The sequence below is a fragment of the Patagioenas fasciata genome, chromosome Z (genome assembly GCF_037038585.1).
Source record: "Patagioenas fasciata isolate bPatFas1 chromosome Z, bPatFas1.hap1, whole genome shotgun sequence".
Classification (NCBI taxonomy): Eukaryota; Metazoa; Chordata; class Aves; order Columbiformes; family Columbidae; genus Patagioenas; species Patagioenas fasciata.
The window spans coordinates 23,129,372-23,149,972 of record NC_092560.1 but is presented as its reverse complement, the minus strand read 5'-3'; the positions used below and the strand labels follow the sequence as shown (position 1 = coordinate 23,149,972).

The 20,601-nt window shown below is 34.5% G+C and overlaps 1 protein-coding gene across 33 annotated transcripts in view; it reads right to left on the bottom strand.

The window, feature by feature from the left end:
• The window catches only part of PTPRD (protein tyrosine phosphatase receptor type D), a 1,234,877-nt gene that overhangs the window by 299,309 nt on the left and 914,967 nt on the right, over positions 1-20,601 (bottom strand). The window contains exon 1 of one of the 33 annotated variants that reach the window (XM_071802229.1): positions 4,022-4,043. The exons of the other annotated variants lie outside the window; for them this stretch is intronic. The gene's annotated coding sequence lies outside the window, so the exon portion shown is untranslated. Of the gene's footprint in view, positions 1-4,021; positions 4,044-20,601 lie in introns of those variants that run through there. 33 annotated transcript variants of the gene reach the window in all.

Genomic DNA, 20,601 nt, shown 5'->3' with positions numbered 1-20,601 from the left:
TCAGAGCTGAACTATACTTCTCTTTCTTTTATAAACTGCAGCATTTGAAGCCAAGGAATCAAGTCATTCAAAATGTAAGCCTTTGGCTGCCCTTTGGATCTATTATAATATCTGCGGTGTATACAATTCATGTTTTCTTTATTTTCTTTCTTTCTGTCTGGTTAACTTTAATCATTAAAATCTCCTGAAGTAACATGACTTTGAAAATTATAATTTAAAAATTCTAATATTAGTATTGATCAAAAGTACCCCACAAAACTTCAAGAAAATGATAAGAACACTAAACAAATGAACAGAAAATAAAAATTAAGTATCTTAAGTCACCAGCATGCACAGCTGCCAGAAACTAATATAGATGTGACAGCATATAAACTGTGAAATGCCACTAAACTGTGTCAATTATTCTGGTGTGTTTGTTTATTGCTGCTTCAGGATATTACAGAACAGATTCTTTTGGTAAGCCATGTCCATACACCATAAGTATACAAATCTTGCCCAGCTAAAAAAGCCCTCTGGGAATTACTAATTTGTGAATTATCTCTTCTGTGTCCAACTACAGTTCTAGCTACTAACCAAATGCAAAGAACTTTGATATTAAGGTGTTTGCTTTTTATTTTACAAAAATAATGTCACTTTTTTTTTTGAGGTTTTGAGTATGTAGAAAGCCTTTTGCTAAACTATTTTATTCAAATCAAGGACTGCAATTAAAAAGTATGAATCACCAGTCTCAACATTCAAACACAAGTTTTAAGACAACTGGAGCTCTCAAATATGATTACATGAATAAGATACTTCAAGGAACATTCTTATTTCTGAGATAAATGTGAGAACGCTTACTTCCCAATGAGAGGTAAGTATCCTACCTTAAGCAGAATAGAGTTCAGAGACCAAGTTCTAACACTTCTTTGGGACTAGATTTCCACACCCAGTTACTACCATCCTCAGGATAGTCATCTGAATAGTACATATAGATGTGTCCACCACAATGCACATATTACTGAATGAGACAAGTAAGAGTAGTGAAAGCAAGATAATTCTATTCAGACTGTAAAAAGATGCAGAGCAGAACTATTTTTGGGGAAAAAAAATACATACATAGTAAAGAAGGAAGAAAATGTAATGAAAAATGAGGCAACAAGTATGAAAACACTGGATTTTTTTCAAATGCCGCTTCCATTTTTTTCCTCATGTGATACAAAGAAATGTGCCAACATTATTCAAGTATAATATTGAAGGTAGTGCTTGAATCAAATGAACAACTAGATATTCTTTGGATTTAGTCACATTACACTGTGAAGAACCATTATGAACCGATGATACAGAAAACATAAATTTTAACTCTCTCTAGAAGTATATATATATCATTAGCACATCAATTTTAAGACATTCTAAAGGTATATGGACATGTTTGCCTGCACACAAGCAAACCATTTTCCACTGTCTATAAGGTTTAGGTCTTGCTCTGAACTCTCACAAGAGTATGACTGTGGTTGGAAATGAATACATCAAGAGCACAATTTTTAGATGACAAACAGAATGAACAGTTGAGAATAAGTTCAGGAAAAGACAGTTTAGAATATGTTAATAACTTTTTCCTACTGTGGTACACCACTTGATTCCCTCGAGGGTATTCTCTACCTTCTAGAAATTAGCAGATTTTAACACTTGGAAGAATTAGGAAAATAAGTCCACCTGATTTCTACGTAGTACAAAGCACAGTATTTCAATTAGTATTTCAGTATCAAGATAGTAACTCCTATTTCAGATGTACATTTTTTTTATAAAAACATACAGTCTTAACAGAATGACATCATATAATCAACACTCCACCATATATTCAATGGTTAATTAGCTCATTGTTTATAAATATTACTGTATAGGACTGGAAACCTAAAATTACTCCATCACTTACTCACAAAGGTAATCTTTTTGTTTGAACAGGCAATACTTTAAAGAGTTATTTCAAATGATAGTGTTCCAAGTACAAGCAGAAAGTCTGGATAGCTGGAGGGCACCCCAACCATTTTTTGCTGACTACCTCATCCTTGCCTCTAAAATTATCACATGACTGAATTGCATAGTTTCACCTTGCAGGGAGAGCAATTAGTTTTCCTACTCCTCTCCCACCGGAGACAGAACACCAGCCTCCCACATTTCAGACAAATACACAGCACAGACCAAATTTTCCCATGCTGATTTAAACAATAATAGTTGGATTACATTTAATTGTAGATTTCCTCCAACCATTCTAAGCCACTCCCCTACTAATCCAAATGTTAGAAGAAATTCGTATACAAGAAATGAAGTAGGTAAAAATATAAGTGAAATGCATTTATTTACTTTTAAAAATACTGCTATTCTGCTTCAGTATTGAAAAATTATAACCAATCTGTATTTTAACATCACCATGTATCATGAGAGAGATATCTGCCTGATTTTTAATGATGCTTCTTCATATGTCCTGAGATTTTCTCAACACAAGTGTCAAACAATGCATTAGTGACAAATTCCCCACACTGTGCCCCCTCAGCGCTTGGAGTTTAACTTCTCTCACATTACAGTATTTATTGAATTTCCAAGCCAAACGGTGTTCTGCTCCATAAAATTCTGACAAGTGGACTCTGCCAAGCTAATAACAGCTTCATTCTGCTGAAATAAACTTATTTCACTGCGGCAAACAAAATGACATGACCTGGAAAGGTTATTTTTAACTGGGTAATGACTCAATTCAAACCAAGCCTCTCTCACTAGCTTCTTGAATACTGTTAGGACAAATTTCTTAAATGTAAATATGTCCTAACACCAGTTTTCTCCTCTGTTGCACCCTCTGAACATGGCTATGGCAAGTATTTTCAGGTCTGTGTTGTTTGATTTTCTTATAAATAGTTCAGCAAAGTTGTTAAACAATGCCTAGTAAGAATACCTCAGTAGAGTGGCCTAGCAAGATGCAAAACTCATACAAGGACGCTATGTCTTCACACATTCTTTTCCCCCCATTTTAACATTTTTTGTCTATTGCTTTGACAAAGTTACATTAAAATTGCCTTAATACACAACAAATCCAAGAAGTTTTTTTCTTTGAGACACATACTTGATGTTTTAATATCTCTCCTCTCTTATACTAATTTTGACAACACCATTACAGAGGTGTAGAAAACAAAGGATTACAGGACTGATTTGACCTTGCAGAAAGGCTATGTCTTTTACATATATTTTAACTTCTTCTTAATGGTCATTCAGTTAGTGAATGCTAGTAAGATAATATTCATGAAACACCCTTTTCAAACAGCTTATATTTTGCTATTAACACTGCAGCCTACACCCACAGATGAACCATCAGTTTCAGATCAGATCTACATCAAGTTTCAAATGACTGGAGACCATAAAAGAACCTTTGTAACAGCTGAAATCTTGTACAAAGACACTGCAACCTGCCAGGTCTGTCTTTTGAGCGCTAATAAAAGAGAGAATCCTTGACCGCAAACAGCCAGACTCTGAGTGAAGCAGTTCACTAAAGAACTGTTAGAATTCCTACTGCAAACAAAAAGAGCAGGAAAATGATCAAATGATCATTCACCAAAATTACGAGCTTCGGATAATTAAAAAAAACCCACACCTAAAACACAAACAAAACTAACAACCCACAGACACACACACCAAAAAAAACCCAAAAAAACCCAACCCAAACCAAACAACAAAACCCCCCCCACAAAACAAAAACAACAAACCAATAAACAAATAAAACTCCCCCCACAGGAAACCACAAGAGTGAAAGAAGGAACACTGCCATTCTGGTAAGTAATGTGGCATGTGGCATGATTGGTACTTGATATCAATAGCACTGGTGAAAGACTAAGAATTTTGAGATGGTGCCTGAAATTATTTAACATTAAGCTAGTAAAATGCAAACAGCTGTATTTATCAGGTAAATTATCTTATTTCTTCATTTTTTTTCCTTTCTTTTTGCTTAACTCTCAAATCTATCAGTCCAGTAGTTAATCCTGGTATTAACAACGCTTACCCTCAACCCTTGCCACAAAGGTGGCTTAACGGCACCCTGCACTGCATCAGGAGAAGTGCTGCCAGTTGGTCAAAGGAGGGGATTCTTCCCATCTACTCAGTTGCAGATATTATACCTGTTTGTGTTCCTGGAATGCAAGATATAAATTCGTGTGAGATATAAATTCATTTATATACTTCTTGGTTTTGTTCTGTTTTCTAGAAAATACTGTACTTCTCACATACCACAGCTTCTGTGTCCTATGACATTAGGAATACTTGTTTCTGGCATCATATTAACTTCTTCTTAGACATCTATTTTTAATTTTTGCAATGTACAGTTTCTCTTTAGAATATCCAGCTCTCAGAGCCAAGTGGACAAGCTTCAGTTTGCAGTTTAAATATGTTGGGTTTTTTTTCTTTGGTTGGTTTGGTTTGGTTTTATGGGGGGAGGGCTTTTGTTTGTTTTTTGTGGGCTTTTTGGTGTTTCTTTTTCTTTTTCTGTAACCAAAAAACTGTATAAAATTTGAACATTTAAATACCCAACCCCAGAAAAAGCAGTACAGGTATAATTTTAACTACTGTAGAATATTATAATCATCAGTTTTGAAAACAGCCACTCCACTAAGGTTTAATGAGAACATGATATTGCTATGACACTATTTCCTGATTTATTATCCTGCAGCATAGGCTGCCATAGTCTTTGTTGAAACTGCCTTGAATTAGATCTGAGAGCACTTACATACCTCAATTACTTGATTGATTGAAGTTACCCAGACATTTAGAAAAAGCCTGATTTTACTAATCTTTTGTGTCTATCACTACTACTATGTATACATGGAGAACCCCCAAACCTTCTCTTCGCTAGGCTGAACAGTCCCAGGTCTCTCAGACTTTCTTTGTAGGAGAGGTGGCCCTTCCCTGGATTCTTTCCAATATGTCCGTGTCTCACTTGTACTTGGGATCTCAGAACTGACCACAGAACTTGAGGTGTGACCTCATCAGTCCTGGTAGCCTCCAACGGTTGTAGAGAAGAATACTACTAGCTTCAGTAGAGGAACACTCACAAGACTCAGACTGCCTTACAGTCTAAAAAGCTGTTTTACAAGATTTCTAGGTACTAGTATGACTAGTGCTCCGAGACACCTTTCCACACTATCACATTCTGAAAGACGAATCATTTTAAGGTCACAAAGAGAAACAATCCAGTCCAAAGCTCTGTGAAGTGCACTAAAAAAAACGGCAGCATGATTTACATTTTAAATTTTCTGCATTTTGAAAACAATTTTGCTTTTTTAAATACAGGCAGTAATAAATGGTAACAAGTTTATAAAACTTAGCTTCAGATCTACTTATAAACACTGAAGTTGTTTGTTGTGTGGAAGCATTTGAAGCACAACTCATGCAATATGAAAAGTCATGCTTGTGACAGAACCCAAATTTATGCAGTGTACTATTGAGAGCTTTTTCACAGGTGCTTAAAAGTGAGAGCTTGACAGAACCTTTATCTTTCCATTCAACCAATCTCCATTTTTTAATAACTGAGATTAACTGAGATTTATTTCTGTTGTGTTTATTTGCCTACTGAAAGATGTTTCTCTAGCAGTAAACAAACAACTAAAGTTCCTTCTGTTTTCTAAGCACTATTGCTTTAAATACATTTGTAGGACACTATTTTTTATTTTTTAGCATTCAAAAACTGTAAAGGACATTCACTTGTTTGTAAGACAAGATTTGAGAAGAAGGCATACAGTCTGTTTTCAGTGCAAATAAAATGCACTAATCACATGTTGTTCCAAAATAACATAACAAATATGTTATTATTTACAAAATCCCAACTGGATAGCTATGAAAACTTTTAATGAAATTGAATGGATGATCCAAAACAGAGGACAATTTCCCAAACATAGATTAAAAAATTAGCAGTACGCCTTTTTTTTTTTTTTTTTAAATGCCATTCCGTCTTAGGAGTTGCTACCTAAAAAAATCACATTAACAACCTTAAATCAAGCTACACTTAATGCAAAACTATATAAAGGATACAAAGGTAAAACATATTTGAAATATGCAAAAATACAGGGACTTTTTGTTTAATGGCAAGTGATTTCAGTGTCTATTATAACTGACTTTCCTCTGGGTATTCTTTATTTATACTTATATTCATGATTTATTTAATAAAATTATATTAATTGAAGCTATCTGGTATGTAATTGCTAAATAGACATATTAAAAACAAACTATATACTGAGTCATTGAGGTCTACTTATCTGTAAAATCCCTTTATGTTCATATACTTTACTATAAACTCCTACTAATAGAGTGTATTGTTTAGAAAATATTAGAAAATTTAAACTGAGAGATGGCTAAACAGTCTTTCCATATTAGATGCATGTCACATTCAGAGATTTCAAAATATAAGGTGTCTAAATCTGTATAAAAATCCACCACAGTTCACCAGAATGGCAGGAAAATAACCCAAGAAATATTTGTTTAGAAATCACAAAACAAGAGATTCAAAATAACAAATAGACTTTTTCACACAACTGAAACCAAACAAATAAAGAAAAAAAATCATCAATTCAAGCCAGAATGCTTTAAGAATATTACTGAATGCACAGAAAGAGATACCATGACATTTAGAGAGTGTACATATGTTTAATAAACATTATGGCAATAAATTGAAATAATACAATTTTGCTTTGTATAGGCAAATAAAGAAGTAGCATGAAACAACATATGAAAGGATACATAAGCTTGATTAGATACCAGCAAAATGTCACAAGAAATACACTTTTAGGTACAATACAAAAAATAAGCAGACAAATTAGCAGTCAGTAAAATAAAGGCGGAAGCATCATGAGCAGCTCTGTAAGGACAAATGTACAGAGGAATATCACAGAGCTCAATATTGGCATGCTGCTTATACATTGGCTAAGTAACAATTACAAGAAAATGTAACAGGTTGCAAATATTTAAAGGGCATAAGGAAACTGAGATGTAGGTAATAAAAGAAAATAAACTGATTTTCAGGAAAATATTCTGGAAAGAAAATGCATCATCAAAGGAAAATGCTTTCTAAACAATATACAGGTAATCCACCAAATTTTGGGATTTTTAAAATATTCTAGACAACCAGAAAAAGGTAGCATGACAATCACAAGGTAATGAGGATGAAGACCAGCATAGTTAATACTCTTTTTTTTTTTTTCTTTAGATAAAGCTGACTGCAATGCAAATTGCCACTGTTAGGTTTACCACATCCTTTGAAATAGTATGTCAAGTCTTATAGTGCTGTTTCTTTGCATGTCTTTCTTCAAAAAAAATAATTTTCATGCCATTAAAAACCCTACTCTCTTATAACTCTGTACCTGTTTCAATGATATCTATCACTGACTCCAAACCTTTTTTTCAAAAATTACTATGTAGAGCAAGTTTTCTGGGCAAGTCAATAACCAAACAAGAAAAAACACATCTTATATATGCATATATGTGCAGGGCTGTGGCCTTGTATGTTTAGAAGTAAGGAACTGGAGATTAAAGCAAATCTCAGAGATCTCTTTTTCTTGCGGGGGATAAAATTGATGCAAGGGTGGACAACAGCCACGCCAACACAGTGGTGATACTGGACTGTTAGAGAGAAAAGAGATGAAATCCAATAGATGCTTATACATCTGATCCAGCTAAGCACACAAATAGTCCCAGGGATCAAGTGCTCTAAATTGCTTCTGTGTTTTACACAATAGGGCCTGTACGAAAAGATCAAAAATGAGCAAGCAGAAGGCATCCTGGAAGAGGCTTTAACAACTACCTCAACTTTGTCTACCATGATGTAGCATTTCTTTAGCATTTTCAGCCTTTGCCTTTTTTGAGTTAGCTGCTAATCATCACCTAAGATACTGGAAATCTTGATAGACACAAAAAAAAAAAAAAAAAAGTGGAGAAAAATGGAAATATTCTGGTGACTATAACATGTTTGCTTTAGCATGACAGTAGTCACGACCACAAATACCAGCACTACAGATTCTTCCTACATCAACTGAATTACTAATTTTCAGCGCTGTTTTTCCTGGTGAAATGTACACACTCCCAAATAAGTGTTTTGAAGGGTACATTTCTAGGTACCAAAGTAGAGCTCCTTCAGTCCCTGACTCAGTCAGAGCCTTGAAAAATCTTAAAGCAGCTCTTCTTGAAAATTCTTCCCCACTATTTCAAACAGCAAAGCCCCAGAAAACAGACACTGTCTTCTAGGTGCACAGAAGATAGCAGAAGATCCAAGACAAACACCCAAAACCACACAAAAAACAAAAGCAATGCAACCTGCTATATAGGAAGTTGACAAGTTAGAAAAAGTGAGAGGTATTCACATGAGATCTTTCGCTAATATGTGTCCTGTACTGAAAAATCATGGAGAGATGTAATAAAGGAATAGAGAAGAAAGTGTAGAGAATTCAGTCTGATGATAAGGATGCAAAAGCAGGGTAAAAACAAAAGAAATTATCTGATCAGAGCAACATTCATGTCAGCTGATATTTCTTTAACATGGCAAAATTTCAGCTATTGTTCTCTGAGCATATGTAGTTCTGCATCTTTTTGAAGAGGTTAAACAAACCCAAAATTAACACATCAACAACTCACCCATCAAAGCAGAAAATCTTTCAAAAACAGCTCTGATGGCAAACTAGGCACAAATTTTCCTTTCTAATATCTGTATGACCTAAACTCTCAAAAATCAACCAACTTTACACTTCCATATAAACAGCATAAACTTAATTTGATAGCAGCAGTGTCGTTAAGTCTGAGTGAAGAACAGAGGAAACATCATTCAGCCTGCAAACCCAGGTTTCCACTGTAGAGAGAGACCACCAAGTACTCAAGGCTAGATGTCCGACGCAGCCTCAATCCAGCTGCACAGGCGGATTATGAATCTGGTTGTACAATTATTTTCCCAGATGAGTACTGCTAATGACAGAAGAGCTGATCTATCTAGCTAAAAACTACCAAATTTAAGAATTTGATAGTAACAAGTGACATGTTTCTGTTTAACTTTGTTTTTCTTTAACTATGAACAGTGACTGAGTGCTACAGACATTTTCATTTGACAAGCAAGTAGGAAGTGCCCATATGTGAGATTCATGCTCTAAAGTTAACCCTACTTTCTCTAAAAATGGAAACATCTCCGTGACAGATGAGCTGCCTTCCACTCCTTCCATTCCCATTCATCTACCAAAGTCCTCAAGAACTGGATTTTCATTCATTCATTCGGTGCCAGACGTGTCATACAACTACCAGTTAAAGTTACAAATGATTCACTGAGCCTATATAAATTCAGGCAGAAAGTGTTTACATGGAAAGTGTCCTAATACCTTGCTGTTTTCCTGTGCTATGCGGTGGATTCCATGTCATCTCCCTTTCTCATTCCACATGGGAGACTTCTATGCAGAGACCAAAGCTGTCATATATCATTTACTTAAGGACTCTCCCTCTAACACACGACTCAGGTGAAACAGAGAAACCACTTCTGAGCTTTTTTTTTCCCACTTCCTTAACTGGATAGTAAAAAGCAAAAAAGCAGGAAATACGATTCACCAAAATGTACAGGCATTTCAAGTACACATTCATCACTACCGGTGTGCAATGTTGTCCCATGCCATGTAAAACAAACTGCGTTACAAACATCAAACAAAAAAAAAAGCCATAAATACACCTGCAACAACACCAAAAGTCATAAAAAAATCAATTGTCAAAAATAAATGTTTCAGAAAATTTTTACACCATACTGAAGTGTTATGAAACTGTTACACAAATAGTGATGTATATAGTGATGATGACTGCTGATAATCCCTTCAATGATTCCCAGATGGAAGAAAGTGCATTCAGAATACTAACATATTTTCGATATTGCTAAATATTATTCTGCAATGCACTTGGAAGGTGTCAAACATATGTAAGTTATCCTCCACAACAATATATTAAAGTAACAGAAAAATACATGCTGTTCACATCAACCAGGCTTTGCCCCTCAAAGAAAGGCTGAAGCTGATGTAAATCACAAGACACCAAAAAAAGGACAGAGAAGCTTATCAAGATCCTCAGAACAGGCACAGGAGAACAGAAGTCAAAGTTATCAAACAAAGTTATCAAAAAGGCAGTACTCTTCTAATAACACACTTTTTATTCCTGCCTTGGTTTATCCCTTTGATTATCAATAGTTCTTACTTAATTAAGGCAGTGATTTCCCTTTTGCATGAACCATTCTTCTTCCCTTCCTTCTACTTTGTTAGCAAAAATTACAGGACAACTTTCCCACCTTGACAGGATAGAGCAAGATGGCAGATAAGATAAACAAAAGGTATGTAGAATAAAGAATTTTTTAAAAGACATTAAAAACTAGGTCTAGTATTCTCTCAGTAATCATTCTTCCTAAACCACTGGCCACAGAAAATTAATTATTAGTAGCATAATAGTCACACCAAGAGTAGGAAAACCAGTTCAGAGATCTGAACTTACAAAAACCTAGCCATGAAAATCCTTGTTAAGAAATGAAATTGGGCATCTGTGCAGTTATACCCCTGAAGGCAAACAATTGGCCTGAATACATTCCAGTTATTGACTACCTTAGTTATGAAATTACATCAGAAGTAGTGACACAATCATTCCCTATTAATTAGATATACGAGGAAACAGTGACAGCAAGTAATTTTTCATAAAACCATTAGCAAATTACGTCTAGGCAAACTAGTAAGGAAAAGCTTCTAATCTTGTGATCTAATAGACTGATACAGCCTTCTCAAAGGAAAAGGTGTACATCACATAATTTATGATACCTGACATAAGAATGGAAAGCGACTAGAAAAATATAATGCAAGCAACAATATTATGACTGTGCTTAGTTGACATCATCAGATGACTGCAGCTCTAAGTTCAGGGTGTTGGGTGGAAGAATGCACAAGCAGTCTTCTGTCCTTCTGTCTTCTTTAGAAACCCAGACTTTGTTCTTCCAAGAGCTTTAAAAATGGTCCAGTATTTGACCTTGCTTTTGTACAAAGGAAGGGATCAGCAGTGGGACCTCCACAGTAGACAAATCTCATAATTATAAATTTATGCTCATGTTTTAAAAGCAACCAGCTCAAATTTATTCTCTTTTCTTTTACTGAATTTTTCTTGTACTGTTATGGAGAATTTGTAGTAGGTCATGTTTATTAGTAGTAAATCATTGTAGTTTTGTGGCTCTTCTCAATGTCAACAGGAGCAGATCTTTTAAGTATAAAGGTATAAAAAATCCCAAGCAACAGAAATTAAAGTTGTTCAAAAAAAAAAAAAAAGAAAGCGGGGGGGTGGGAGGAGGGATGTGCAAAACCAAAGACAAAAAAAGCCAATGGTATTTTTGTATTTTTTTTCCTACACTATACCATTTTAACGTCTGAAAATATGCCAAGATTTTCTTTCATCACAGGATGATACTGTTAGTACTTATAAAAGCACTGCACTGAAGTGCAGCAGGCATTCTATAGAGATGAACACAGGTACTTCCATTTCCCCTTTTACCTTCTGCCCAAGTAAAATTAAAGTCTCACTATGCTTCAGGTCACAATACTTCGAGACAACATAGAACTTTTCTTTCATATTGAGTATACTTCACATAATTCAGAATACAATCATTTGTGCCCAGACCTTTCTCAACCTAAGCCCATCTTGTTCGAGTGCAGCTCAATTAACATTACAGCCATACTTTACCAGACTGTTATGTACCTTAATAAAGACTTCATTTCAATTATGCAACTTTATTAATTTTCCCAAGAAAAAAAAATGGTCTTTTTAAAGTTTTATTTAAAATCTGTAATTCTCAAAATCCCTTTACCTAATATACCTCTTTTTATTTAGATCAATACTAGCTGTAAGATATAACATATGAGCTAAAATTACACTTAAAAGAATATGTAAAATGGCAAAATCATCTCTTAAAAGATCACAAAGCAAAAAATTAAGGCCTATTGTAATGAGCTCTTGATACAGTTCAAAGGCATATGCATTAACATACATTCCCAAATCACATTAACTAGCCCCCATGATGCATAATTCATTCTATACAGAGCAGTGATTATATTCATGGAACAAGCAGGTATTCAAGTTCCCACATTATCCCTGCATTTATGTCAAGCATTCATACTTAATTTACTACACACCACTCAAACTATTTCCTGAGTACCTGAATTACTAATTTGTTCACAAGTACTGAACACTGTCACGCAGTACCAAATCACAAATGATAATGTATTGTATATCAGACAACTATGTCATAAGCAATCACATTATTCTTATTTTACAGGAACTGAGAAAAACAGCTGAGTCTGGATCAAGTTCTGGAAGACCAAGGCCTGAAAAGGTGTACTTGCTGACAAATAAAGTATACTGAAAAAGTCAGCAGATGTCAAGTACTCATGTTGAGGCCTCTCACAGCTAAGTACTTAAGAGCTTGGCCTGGAGGCAGGTTACAAGCCTGATGGAGAAAGTTCTGTTTGTTGCTGAATCCAGGAAAACCTGTGAGTTTAGGAATAAAAGCGATACAGGAAGGGAACAATAGTTAATAATGTATTCTGGCTAAGGTATGGCTTTCTCTTAATCCTAATGTTATGTTCACTGCTGGGTGAGTAAAGTCTAATACTCCAGGATAAGTATTAGTTAGGAAACATAAAAACAGCTTATATTTTGCGATAATCTGGATAGGTGTCTCCAGGCTAATATTAGCCTATTACCACTAAAGTTTTATATTGAAAAACTCTCGATAATTGAGTTTCTTACTGGAACGTAAAAACCACAGAGGAAAAAGAAATGTAGGCAAGAAGGGCAGGGGTGGGGGAAAGATAGGTAGCTGTGACAATGTTGTATCAGACCAGTAAACTCCTGTTAGTATGGAAATTAAGTTTGGTATTGGAACAGCGGGTGATGATAAACTAGTGAAGTCATTTGGCTGATCCTGTAAAGCCTTCTAGCCTGGGATATGGAAAAAGGTTGGAAGAAAGAATCTGTTCCACTCATTTCCTCTGCAAGCTCTCCACAGAACCAAAGCTTTTTCATTTAGATATCTTTTCAGTATTTTTTATTTTCATTTGTAGGTCGTGGGCTTTTCATTTGCAACAGTAGTTTCCCTGACATAGCTAAGAATCTAAAGATACTACTCAAAAAAGCCATTTAGCTCTTATACTTTGATACCTAATAAGAGATGATTATCATAAAAATCATACACTAATTTCACTGTTTGATAAAATCAAACCCAAAGGTTTTTTTCTCTGTATTCACTTCTCTTCACAGTTCTTACGAACAATCCCTCATGATTGTTCTCCTTTCTATTTCAGCACACCTACTGTTTCAGAAATTGTTGACAGGCCACTTTTTCATCTGGACCAATTGAAAGCCTGCTTGAATTAGAAGGATGTTTTCCACCGACATCATGGAATGTGAACACTAACAACAACTGGTTTCTTCTAATTAAGTTGAAATTGATTCAAAACCAGGTTCTCAATGTACTGAAAGTCTTGCAAGAAGCCCAAGTAACAGAGAATATAAGAAATATAATACATCTTGTGCAAACAGGGATTATGGAAGCACAAGAAATCCTCAGCTTTTCAGTGTTTCTGAAGCATCATGATTTTTTTTTCCTCCCTCAGTAACCTATTTCAGGTTTAGCTATTTATAGATACCCATCTTTTTTTTCCATCTTTCTTTAGGATCATTTAGTGCTGTCACATGGTAGTTGGAAAGCACCACTAACAATAAATTTTAGCACAAAATATGAATATGTATTTCTGTAATGCAAATGCAACTCATGTAATGGCTCAAATTTTAAAATACTGTCAAATGAATGGGCTTAAATCTAAAAAGGGAAAAAAATATCAAAGCAAAAACTCCATAAAGAGTTAAAAGAAAGTTATATAGCACAGTTAGCATCAGAATATTGCTAGCAGTTTAAATTAGAGGTAGTCCCCATCCTAACATTGAGTGCTTTAAACTCATTATTTTGACCCACACACCTCTAAATCCTGAATTTCATTTGAGATGGCAAATGAACCCAAAAATTTGGAAAAAAAAGCTCATAAAATTTTAAGTTTGGAGGGTCACATATAGAATTTTAAGGATTCTAAATTACTAACAGATAGCAAAACTATTCTTCTGCAATCAACTTCACATTTATTTTTCAGGTTGCTATCTCATTTGAAAACAGGTGTCTTGTTAAAAAGCATTTGGAATGCTACTGGAAACCATGGCATAACTCACTTTGTCAAAATTAAAAAGTGCTAACCAAGTCACTGTATTTATTCTACACTACATTTCTCTACAACTGCAGAGTAAGTGTACTTTAATACAGACACTGTATCGAAGGGAAATACAGTCATAATTCAGTCACAAAATCAAGCTGCAACTAAAAATGACAAAAAAAAAATTGTTAAAAGAATATCTGCTGACACTAAGGAGATTTTTCAAGATTAAAATTTTGCCTCTGCACATTTACACTGCAGTTTGTTTGATGATATGAACCACAGCACCTAACCAGTTGCTACTGATGAACATCATAATCACTATAATCAAACAAACAAAGCAACCACAAATTAGGAAAGAATTACACTACCATTTAGAGAGTACTACTGTGTTCTAAATGAGTAATTATATTTGGCGATAGTAAATGAACTTGAGGTTGCCCTGAAAGGACATTTTTTTGGATTACGGTGCCTATAAAATCACTATTTGATCTTACGGATGCTACAGAAATAGTTTTCCATTTGCCGCAGACCTTAATTTTCCCAAATGTATTCAGTCCACAGACTACTTCATGCAGTCCATCCCACTGCTAAAAGGAAAAGGAAGAATCTGTTTTACTAATGCTCTAGTCCTGTTTTGTTTCTATATAATAATTTAATTCAAAGGAATAGCTTGCCAACTGATGTCAGGGAAAAAAAAAAAAAAAGAAGTCACTTAGCTCAAATCATCAAAGAATTATCATACAAATGCATTCATTCATTTATACTGACTTTTTGATTAAGACAATAGATGTACAATATAATACTGGCATAAAACCAAAGTAAAAAACTTGCTGTAGGTATGGTTTGAACTTAGAAACTTGTAGTTATGTCAACTGACAAATAAAATGTTGTATTAATTTACTTCTAAATGTATTTTTGCTATTTTCAAGTTACATAGTATTGTCAACAATGGATACTGGAGTAAAAGGAAATACTTCTGGCTTATACCCCAGGCTGGTGGCACACTTTGCTCCTAAAGGACTTTGTCTGTCTGTTCTAAAGAAAAGAAAGAAAGCTTACTATGTTTCAAAACCCTGTTTTCCTGTAACTACCTTATAAGCTTACTTCTACTTTATGAAAAAGTGCTTTTAGTGAAGGATTATTTTGCAGAGGGAGATGGCAGAAACAGGTAAGAAAGTAGGTGAGAACATGATTATCACCAAATAAATTCCAATAGATTTGCTCTTTTACATTCATGCAATTCAACCAGATAGAAAGGTGTAGTCAGTAAGCAGAAAAACTAAAGATTTAATGTTGTAAGAGGATCTATTTCAAATGTGCCAATGTTTGTTTTATTATCAGTCATAATCTGTTAATTTGTTATTACAGGTGTAAGTCACAAGCTAAGACATCCTTCTTAAAACAACAGTTGTGTGCTTTTACTGTTCACAAGCAATATCAAGGTCATTGTCCAGCTCACAGAAAAAAAGAGAGCTTCCATCAACAGATGTCAAAACAGATAAGCACAGACTTGACATGCACTTGTAGAACTATCACCTGCTATCAGTGCTGCAATGACAGCTTTATGGTAAGAATGTCAACAAATTTAATCATGCTCTGCCCCCCAAACATTGCTCAATTGAATATGATAAACATATGTCTTTCTGCCTTGCAGTAGGTGTTTATTGCTTTGATATTATTTGTATAGTGATCTGACTACTAAGTGTGCAGATTCCTTTCTTTCTACATAGGTATATGCATATTCCATTTAGGCACACTACCCGAAAATATTCCAGTGGAAGTATACACTCTAAATTGATGCTATAGATGTGACAGGAGAAAATATGAGAATGTAGTGAAAAAACATTCACCTATCTATAGTGAGTAATATAGAGATAACCAATAACACAAAATCTTTACCATCTCAGGACGTCTACAACAAATATTTGTCTTTACGGCAGTTGCTTTTTAAATTAAATAGGCATTGGAAAGTCACCTGTTCATCTCTTCCCAGTATCTTGTAGGGCATCACACTACTAAAAAACAAATTATTTGTAACTACAGTAAAGTACACTCATGTTGCTTAACACACGTGTAAGGACAACATACAAAGAAAAAATACCTGGACAAAATACAAGGGAGAAAAAATACCTCATGCAGGTAGACAAAAGCCTGCAAGGATTTCTTCCCAAATGTAAAAGGCCCTGTGAGGTAAGGAGGGAGGGAAGGAAGTAGGGAGGAAGAAATATTTCTATTTAAGGTTATACAGAGTCATTTGTTGTAGTTTGGTCTGACACCCTGTTTATTCAGGTCTTTCTTTTACAGGTGTTGACCACTACCCCTTGCCTGTATTGCTTTTTGACAAGTTTTAGATCTCCTTGAGCATCTTGGTAACAATTAGTTCCACTGAAGTTATTATTGGTTCCTTCTAGATTTTCTTCCAATTATCTGTACAGAGACAGTGATACCACCACAGGGACCACAGCTGTCATTTGTTAGCCTTTATAATACACTTTACAGCTTGCTCTATGCCTATTTTCGAACAAAGAAATCTCCACACAAAGTCTCCAAAGCACAGCTAGCATAAAATATCTTCTAGGTCTTCTGTTCCTTGAATTATGAAGACTTCTCACTGTTTACCACTATGATTTTTTAAAAATATCCCTAAAAGAGACTGCAAAAAAATCTCTTATAACAGCTTTTAAATTTCTCAAGTAAATAATTTAAAATCTCTTAGTCAAGTATATAAGTTTTCAAATAAGTTACTTACACAATAAAAATAGACATAGTCAAAAGAAACAGCCCTATATTCTCCCCAAGCAAGTACGACAGTTCTGAAAGGAAGGGAAATTGTAAAGCCAAAATTTCCATGCCTTACATTAGTGAAAGGTTTCCTTCCTTGTGGCTTGTCTGATGTCTAATGGAATAGCTGCCTTTTCCTCTGCAGGGCACAGACATTGGTCTCTCTCTTCTACTGACACAGAACCCAAATATCTTTAAGACTTGCACCACTAAGAATAAAAATGGCTAAGAGGATCAAAAGTTACGGATGTGGGGTACAGGAGGATACAGACACAAAGAGAAATTTTGCTACCTTAATTCAGGAAACTTGACTGAGAATTACAAAGGCATTGTTATCATTATACAGAGGAAGGAAACTTAAACCACCTTCAATATGAGAATAAAATCATCTCTGAGAAGACATTTATTGAAATTAGGGTTTGAGAATGATAGTTACTTGTTTCACAAACACACAATTTATATTAGAAGGCATTCTCATTCATGTAAATCAAAGTACAAAAACAGTACAAAACCAGTCTTTTATTATCTTTATTTCAAACCTACAAGGATAGGAAACGTGAGAAATAACATACGGATTCTTTGTTATTAATTACAATTAGCTTTACTACTGTGTTTTTATATAATATTATGTAAAGAACTATTTGACTGTCTTTGACTAGAAACTTCTCCGATATGGTACTTAGACAACTTGATATATATTCTCTGTTCAAAACTGCACTATTAACAGAGCTGACATTCACCCTTTAACAAAGGATATTTGTATACTAAGAACAAGAATACTAAAAAAGGTCTGTCTCCTAATCAGAGCACTGAACTGAACTGTTCAGTTTGCTATATAATATTTCAGGCTTTCTTGGACAATAACATGCATAAAGTAAGTTATTTACAAATGGATGTATAACTAAAGAGAAAAATCATGAGCTGAAAGTAGATGCCAGAGTTACTTTTAATACAGTACAGTAGTTGGTCTAGTCCTAGTTTATTTGTTATGTTTCATAAAAGAAAGGTCTTGCTGAGTTTCCTATCATCAGCATATAGTGGAGAATGGAATTGGTTCAGCATCACAAAGAAAAAAAAGAGCAATGCAGTCTTTTGATTGCAAAGGATAATCTATAAACACAAGGAACAAAGTTGACCCTCGATGTGATCTCTGTTCACCTCTGACAAGGCATGGCAATCTAGAGATACTGTCATAGGGTACAAAACAGCTTTTAGGAAAGGTTCCTAAAGGAAATCATTCTTCTATTCAGTCATGTTGCTATAGAAACAGAACCAATCAAGCCTGTTCACAAAGGCTTTTATGTCAACTTCTGTTAGCAAACTCATATAGAAAGTAGAACTCAAACTAAATTAACACGACAGTCATTAAGGTATTAAGGCAGGTAAAAGAAGGAAATTGTTTACAAACAAATGCATCACCTCTTGCCTCTTAAATTATACAGTTTTTAAGGTGTAAATCAGTTTATTGGAAGGGTTTACTGACCACGACTACAGTTCACTGTCTTACGTTTTCATGTAATCTGAGAGGGCATAATTTATAGAGAATGTTGTCCCCAGATTCACTGTGCTACAAGATATACATTTTTCTCCAGTTTCCTTCTCCCAACCATTAAAGCAAGGTTGCATCATATCCCATCAGCTTTGTAAACTTCATTCCTTCAGAATGCATCTTTCATCCAAAGACTTCAGCCAACAAAAATTTAATTAATTCTAAATTAACTTAATGAGTTCATTTTTTGAAATGAACTTAATTTCTTTTTTTTTTTTTTTTTTTTGAGCTATAAAAGATTGAGTTTAGTGATCCTGGTCCAATTCAAGTGAAGCACACACCTGAGGTAGATTCACCTACATGCCCTGCTTCCAGTAGGTTAAGGTTCTTCACACTCGGACATTTTCTTAAAAAGTTCTAAAATTACTGATTTAGGGTTTTTATTTCATTTCTGAATTGCCAAAAAAAAAAAAATAAAAATTCTTCAGCAATATTTACAAACTCTGGGGGTTACTTTCTTTTTTTAGCTTTGTTTTTTTTCCAGGGGACACCACCAGAAAACTGACGTGTATCAGTTGTAAGGCAATTTTTAAAGTATATTTGATAATGTTTTGGTCTTCTCCATGAAGACTCAATTCAAGCAAAGATCAACGGACTTCAATCGGTTGAAGGTTTGCAGTGATTTCCTTGTTTATACAGGAAATCTATAAATTATACTTAGCTGTTTTTGACTTTTAGACAGGTTATCAAATGTTCTGTTTAAATTGTAGGAAAGATGAATCTACTAATTCTACTGCTAAGAGTGCTGTGTAAAAATATCTGCAATTCCAAACTTGTTTTACATTATCATAGCTCCAGAATCCACCACACACCAAGAAAGCAATCCTGGGGTCCTGTCATCTTTTCCTGTCAGCACCATGGACCTAAGATTCTGCAGTTTATACTAAAGCCTCAGCTTTGTATCAGAAACTGACAGCTTGAGTCTTAATGAACCCCACAGTTCAAAGTACTTCGTTTACCCACTCCAGGACAGCCTAGAAGCAAAAAGATAAGGCTTTGAATTCAACTGTATTTTTGCAATTTAAAATGTATTTATCTACTTTTAAAAATGACATGGTAATTTACTAATGGTATAAAAGGAACAGAGTTAGCATCCTTTGCCCAAAAGCTTATAAAATTATAAGTAAATAAAGAAAAAAAGAAAAATATCTAGCCTCATTTACTCAAGATAACTCTGATCCCCAAGTAAAGTCTATTATACCTGAATTACTCTGGGCACTCACTAGTCCCGTAGTCAATGTTCCCAAAACGGCTTTTTTTCCATAACTTCCACTATGAGACTAGGTTTCTCATGGAAAACAAGCAGGTCTCTTTCCTTTACACAAATAATGATTTCCTTGTAATTATTCCCTTCCCCACTCTGCCGTCCCTTGCCCTATGGTGGTCTTTGACTTACCAACACCTTTCAAATTGTAAACCAGCAAGCCCTCAAAAGCCTTTGCTATTTCAAACTTGGTCAACCATTCTGTTGCAAGGAAATATACAGAAATATGTGCTGATTTTTATGTTTGTGCTTTGGACAAAACGTAAACTGTTTTATCAATTCAAATAAATTCCCCTAGCCCTAGACTACACTTAGTGATATTACAAACATCTAGTTTTTCTTTCATGTCTGTCTACCAATTTCCTGCTCCTTACACAAACAAAACAGAAGAAAGCAAAGAAACACTTGGTTTCCATCAAAGCTTACATATTGTTTCCTACGAATACTTTGCCATTAAAATGTATAATTAAATATCTTGAAAACATTTGAAGTAGTTCACATTTGATTTTCAGAAGAGGGATTTATGAATCATACAGAATAAAAATACTCTGATGACAGTATAAAAGACATGCATGAGACTGGACAAAGGAAAGAAGAGTACCTGTAGATCACAATTTCCAAACAGGAGAACATCTAATGGTCTCTGAGACCCAGGAACAATTTGGTTGTTTTTTGAAATAGTAGAGTAAAAGCGTTCTCTAAATTACCAGATAATATTTCTAAATGTCACACATAATTTAAAAAATACTAAA